The sequence below is a fragment of the Hyaena hyaena genome, unplaced genomic scaffold, assembly GCF_003009895.1.
Source record: "Hyaena hyaena isolate Hyena2069 unplaced genomic scaffold, ASM300989v1 scaffold_61, whole genome shotgun sequence".
Taxonomy (NCBI): domain Eukaryota; kingdom Metazoa; phylum Chordata; class Mammalia; order Carnivora; family Hyaenidae; genus Hyaena; species Hyaena hyaena.
Window position 1 is genome coordinate 468,882 of NW_024080693.1, and position 5,637 is coordinate 474,518.

The 5,637-nt window shown below is 42.3% G+C and overlaps 1 pseudogene; it reads left to right on the plus strand.

The window, feature by feature from the left end:
• Positions 1-1,988: 1,988 nt before the first annotated feature.
• Positions 1,989-5,144, plus strand: LOC120231714 (annotated as a pseudogene).
• The last annotated feature ends 493 nt before the right edge of the window (positions 5,145-5,637 follow it).

The following is a 5,637-nucleotide window of genomic DNA, read 5'->3' on the forward strand; positions in this document are numbered from 1 at the left end:
GTGTACAAGGAGAATTTCAGTAGAAGTAACTCTTAAACTGTGCAGTTGAGAGCAGAGACAGTGGGGAGTACAGTGTAATCGCTTTCTGTAAGGAATGTTCATCATGTCTGTTAGCTCATGGTAAAGATCAAGTATAAATACATAAGAACCCTTTACATCAGATAGTGTACTGAGAGCAGCAGGTCCTTAAAATAGCTCAGTTTCTCTGGATTCCGAGTTGGGGGATGAAGGCAATGGATTTCACCTAGATAGGCCTTTCACAACTTCTCCTTTTCCTGAAACCTCATATCCTTTCTCTCCCATTCTTGCTTCCAGCAATCAGAGAGAACCTGGGGACCTCCCATCACCACGTCTACACAGTGACCGTGTCCCTCTGTGTGAGCTTGGCCTTCCCTCCTGTGGCATCTGGCTCCAGCAGGTGTTCCCTGTTCTGTATCACCAAGTTTTCTCTGTCTCCTGGATCATTCCCATCAACATACACATCTGTAATTGTAAGATTAAAAAAAGCTTCCTTACCCTAAATCTTTCCCTAGTGATGACTTATTTCTCTTTTCCATTAAAGCAAAACTCCTTGAGAAAGCTGTCATATTCTCTCTTGAATGAACACAGGCTCTCAGGCCCTCGCTTCCTTCCACTGAAGGTCACCAATGACGCTCTGTTGTTAAATCCAGCGGTCATTTCTCACACCTCCTCTTTCTTGACCAGCCTGCAGCATCTGACGCAATCACTCCTTCCTTCTTCAAACTCTTTGTAAACCCTTCACTTCAGAGAGCACACTGCCTTGGCTCCCTTCCTTCATCACTGTTCACTCTTCTGCAGTTTCCTTTGCTGTCTTGTCCTCATCTCCCCAACCTCTCTAAATTTTGGATACTCCAGGACTCAGTCTTTGAGCCTCTTCTCTGTATTCCCATTCCCTACATTACCACTTCTGAAACTTTTTCACACCAGGGCAAGAAAATAACAACTTGTTTAGTCACGCTGGGATCTGTAAGGCTCCTGGTCTGGGGCGACCAGTTGGGAGGCTCTTGTAGCCTGAGCTGCCACATCTTGCTCACCCATAACCCTTTTATATGCAGAGAAATGCCTGGTAGAAATATCTTTACTAGATGATCTGCTTTCTAAGACTTAAAATTTTTTTAATGTTTATTTATTTTTGAGAGAGAGAGAAGAGAGAGGCAGAGAAAGAGGGAGACACAGAATCTGAAGCAGGCTCCAGGCTCTGAGCTGTCAGCACAGAGCCACATGTGGGACTCAAACTCACGAGCAGCCAGATCATGACCTGAGCCAAAGTAGGACGCTTAATCCATTGAGCCACCCAGGTGCCCCATGTTATAGATGTTAAATAGCATCAACACTTTGATCTCCAAATTTGTTTCTTTAGCCCAGATCCCTCCCCTAAACCTTCCCTAAACCTATCCAACTGCCTCCTGAAGTCTCCATTTGGATGTCACTTTCAGTTTGCCCTTAGTTCCTTTTCAGGAGGAATTACTCTATAAATAGGTATAGATTTGGTGTGTCTGTGGAGAAGGTGAGTTCAAGGTCTTCCTACATTGCCATTAACAAGGGAACCCTTAACTAGGGGGGAGAGGGGAGACGGGGGAGGGGAGAGGGAGAAAATCAGGGTGCAAATCTGTTCATGAGGTTTAACATTCAAATGAGAGGAGTTCTAGAAAGTGGAATCAGAAAGCTGAGGAAGGATATAATTAGCTAATTCAGGAAACTGAAATCTCTAAATTAAAATGACCCATCTCAGTACTCATCTCAATGAATAATTAAAAAAGAAAAAAGACTCACACCAAGTCATGAAAGTTTAGACTTCTGGGGATGAAGAGAAGATTATAATAGGTTATAAGAGGAAAAAAATAACACACAAAAAGATTAAGCATCAGAATGATTTCTTACCAATAATGTGAAGAGGCAATGCCTTCACATTTTTTAGTATAAAAATATTGGCATGAAAACAAAAACTATCATTATTTGTAGATACTATGACTGTTTTTCCTAAAAAATCCATGACAACTGAAAAATACAACCGTCAGAACTCGCAAGATGTTTGGATGCAATATCCAACATGAAAAATCAGTAGGAATTTTATGCCTGTCAATCTCTCAGACTCGTTAGGTTTTAACCAAACTCATCTTTCCCCTCAAACAAGGTATTTGGAATATTCATATTTCAGCTTCTCACATTCAGAACTTTAATTCACCTATAAAATCAATTCTCTGTGTGATACGAGGGAGGGATAAACTTTTCATTATTTTCCACGAAGTTGATGGGTGATCCCAACACCATTTACTAAAGAGCTTCTGCGGGACTTGATTGGCTGAGCCAAGGAGGTAGCCAGAAAGCAGCTGTGGAATCTGACAGACTTGGACTGTCTTTGGCTTTTGGTTTCAGCCTAGCTCTTTGAGATGAAGTTTTCAGATCTTGCTCTGCTTCACTCCTAGGGCATCACACCCTCTCTCAACCTGTTGCTGGAGGCCACCTGAAGGCCCCTGAAGGCACTGCTGGGGTTCAGGGTCGGAGCCTGGGGGACTGCAGGGCTGCCCCGGGTCACCTCCAGTGGGCTCTTAGCCCAAGACTGGCCCTCTGACCTCCTCGAGGAACACGTTGCTCTGGTATCGAAAAGAGTGGGAGAAGATAAGAACAAATGGGGATAAAAATCAGCAGTGAGTGGAACCCCCTGCTGCAGAAATCCATTGCTTCTGCTCAGATTGCTGGTACTGTGTGCAGTGACGGAATGCCATCAGTCTGTCCCATGCAGATGGAAAGAGTAGTGAAGCAAATATGATCGGGGAAAACAGCAGGAAGAGTTGATGGATATTTTATCAGCCCTCAAGGACCGAAGTTCAGGTCCAAAAGTTCACTTGCTAATGATCTTCACATAAATGGAGAGACTTCTCTTACGCTGGAAGATTTTGATTTTACTGTACTTTCTAAAAGGGGTATCAAGTCCAGATATAAAGACTGCAGCATAGCACCTTTGACATCCCAAATGCAAAATGAAAGTATCAATTCAAGCCAGAACCTCAGGACATGGGGCTAGTGGAAAAAAAGATGTCTTTCCTCCACCAAGTGGTAGTTTGGAAGGGAAAATAGCACAGGACTCTCTAACTTTATTTTTTTAACGTTTATTCACTTTTTTTAATGTTTTATTTATTTCTAGGAGAGAGAGAGAGACAGCGTGAGCAGGGGAGGGTCAGAGAGAGAGAGAGGGAAACGCAGACTCTGAAACAGGCTCCAGGCTCTGAGCTGGCAGTCAGCACAGAGCCCGATGTGGGGCTCGAACCCACGAACCACGAGATCATGACCTAAGCAAAAGTTGGACGCTTAACCGACTAAGCCACCCAGGTGCCCCACGTTTGTTCATTTTTGAGAGTCAAAGAGAGACAGAGCATGAGCTGGGGAGAGGCAGAGAGAGGAAGACACAGAATCTGAAGCAGGATCCAGGCTCTGAGCTGTCAGCACAGAGCCTGACGTGGGGATCAAACTCATGAATGGCAAGATCAAGAACTGAGCTGAAGTCAGACGCTTAACTGACTGAGCACCCCCCAGTCGCTCCAGGACTCTCTAACTTTAAAGAGGATGAGGTTGTTAACGATGTTGACTCCAGAAAGGTAGGAAAGTCCAAAGGGAGGGTGACTATTTTGAAAGGAATTCAAATTAAGGAAACTAAACCAGGGTGCCAGAAGGGTCTTCCAGATTCTGCTCACAGTAATAGGAAAAGGGAATCTGAGTAGTATCATAGGCGGATGCTGAAAGTGAACCCATCATCAGCTTTATAAAACTTTCCCCATTTCTGAATCAGGAGTGAGCAAGAAGACCCTCAATGTAACCAATGAAGAAAAGAGAACTTGTAGAAGAAAAATCACTGAGTTCAGGATCACATTTTTGTTTTGAACAAATAACTTCTGGCATCATAAACAAATTCTGTTCAGTCGAAGAAGCAGAGCACAACGAGAAGTGTGAAGAAATCTTTTTAGAAGCCGAGGAAATAAAAACAAAAGTAGAAGTCAGGGAAAGGAAGGAACATTTGCATACTGACATTTTAAAATGTGGCTCTGAAATGGACAACTGCTCACAAAACCGAGAAAGACTATTTCTGTGAAAATATGTCAAGAAGATACCATCCACCAGACACAAATAGAAAAAAGGAGGGGTGCCTGGGTGGCTCAGTTGGTTAAGTATCTGACTCTTGATTTTGGCTCAGGTCATGGTCTCGCGGTTTGTGAATTTAAGCCCCACATCGGGTTCTGTGCTGATTGTGTGGATCCTACTTGGGATTCTCTTTCTCCCTCTTTGCCCCGCCGCCCCCCACCACCTTGTGCACACTCATGCGCTCTCTCTCTCTCTCTCAAAAATAAAATAAATAACGTTTAAAAAAAGAAAAAGGAAAACAAGCCTATATTTTTCAAGCAAATATTACAAAGAAGCTTTTAGCCCCCCAAGATGCAAAACCTTTAAGAAGTGGAAACCTCGGTCACCTATTAATCTTGTCCAAGAAATACTTTTCCATGGAGCCTCCTTATTGCTACTATATTTCTCAGTTGGACCTCAGGCAAAGTGGCAATGCCTATGCTTCAGAAGTTTCTGGAGAAGTATTCTTCAGCTGAGGTAGCAAGAACTGCAGACTGAAGATATGTGTCAGAACTTCTTTTATTTTTTTCAAAAAATTTTAATGTTTATTTATTTTTGAGAGAGAGATAGAGACAGAGTATGAATGGGGGACGGGGAGAGAGAGAGAGGGAGAGAGTGAATCCAGAACAGGCTTCGGGCTCTGAGTTGTTAGCACAGAGCCTCATGTGGGGCTCGAATCTGGAAACAGCGAGATCATGACCTAGGCTGAAGTTGGATGCTCAACCTACTAAGCCACCTAGGTGCCCCGTGATCTGTCAGAACTTCTTAAGATGAACCTCTTCATCTCTAAAATCTTTGGGCAAAAGCCATTATCAAGTTCTCAGATGACTATCTGGCAAAACAGTAGAAGTAGCTGATCAAGCTTCATGGGATTAACAAATATGGCAATGGCTCTTACTGAATTTTTTTGCATCAATGAATGGAAGCAGATGCATCCTGAAGACCATAAGCTAAATAAATATCATGACAGGCTTTGGGAAAATCATGAAACATTAAGTCCGTCTTAAAATTCTCCAAAGTTTTCATCTTTTATATGCTACTCTGTGTTTGATTCTCAGGAACTCCATTAAGCACAACCAACTGCCTTTACAGGCATATAGATTTTAATCAGTCCAACTAGTTACTTTTATTTAAATTCTAGTTACTTAACACAGTGTAATATTGGTTTCAGAATAGAATAGAATAGAATTTAGTGATTCATCACCTACATATAAAACCCAGCTTTCATTACAAGTGCCCTCCTTAATACCCGTTACCTATTTAGCCCACTCCCACCCACTTCCCCTCTAGCAACCCTTAGTTTGTTCTCTATAGTTAATGATTTGTTATGGTCTTTTCCCTGCTTCCTTCCCCTGTGTTCATATGCTTTGTTTCTTAAATTCCAAATATGAGTCAAATCATATAATAGTTGTCTTTCTCTGACTCACTTATTTTACTTAGCATGATATACTCTAGCTCCAATCATGTTGTTGCAAATAGCAAGATATCACTCTTTTTGAT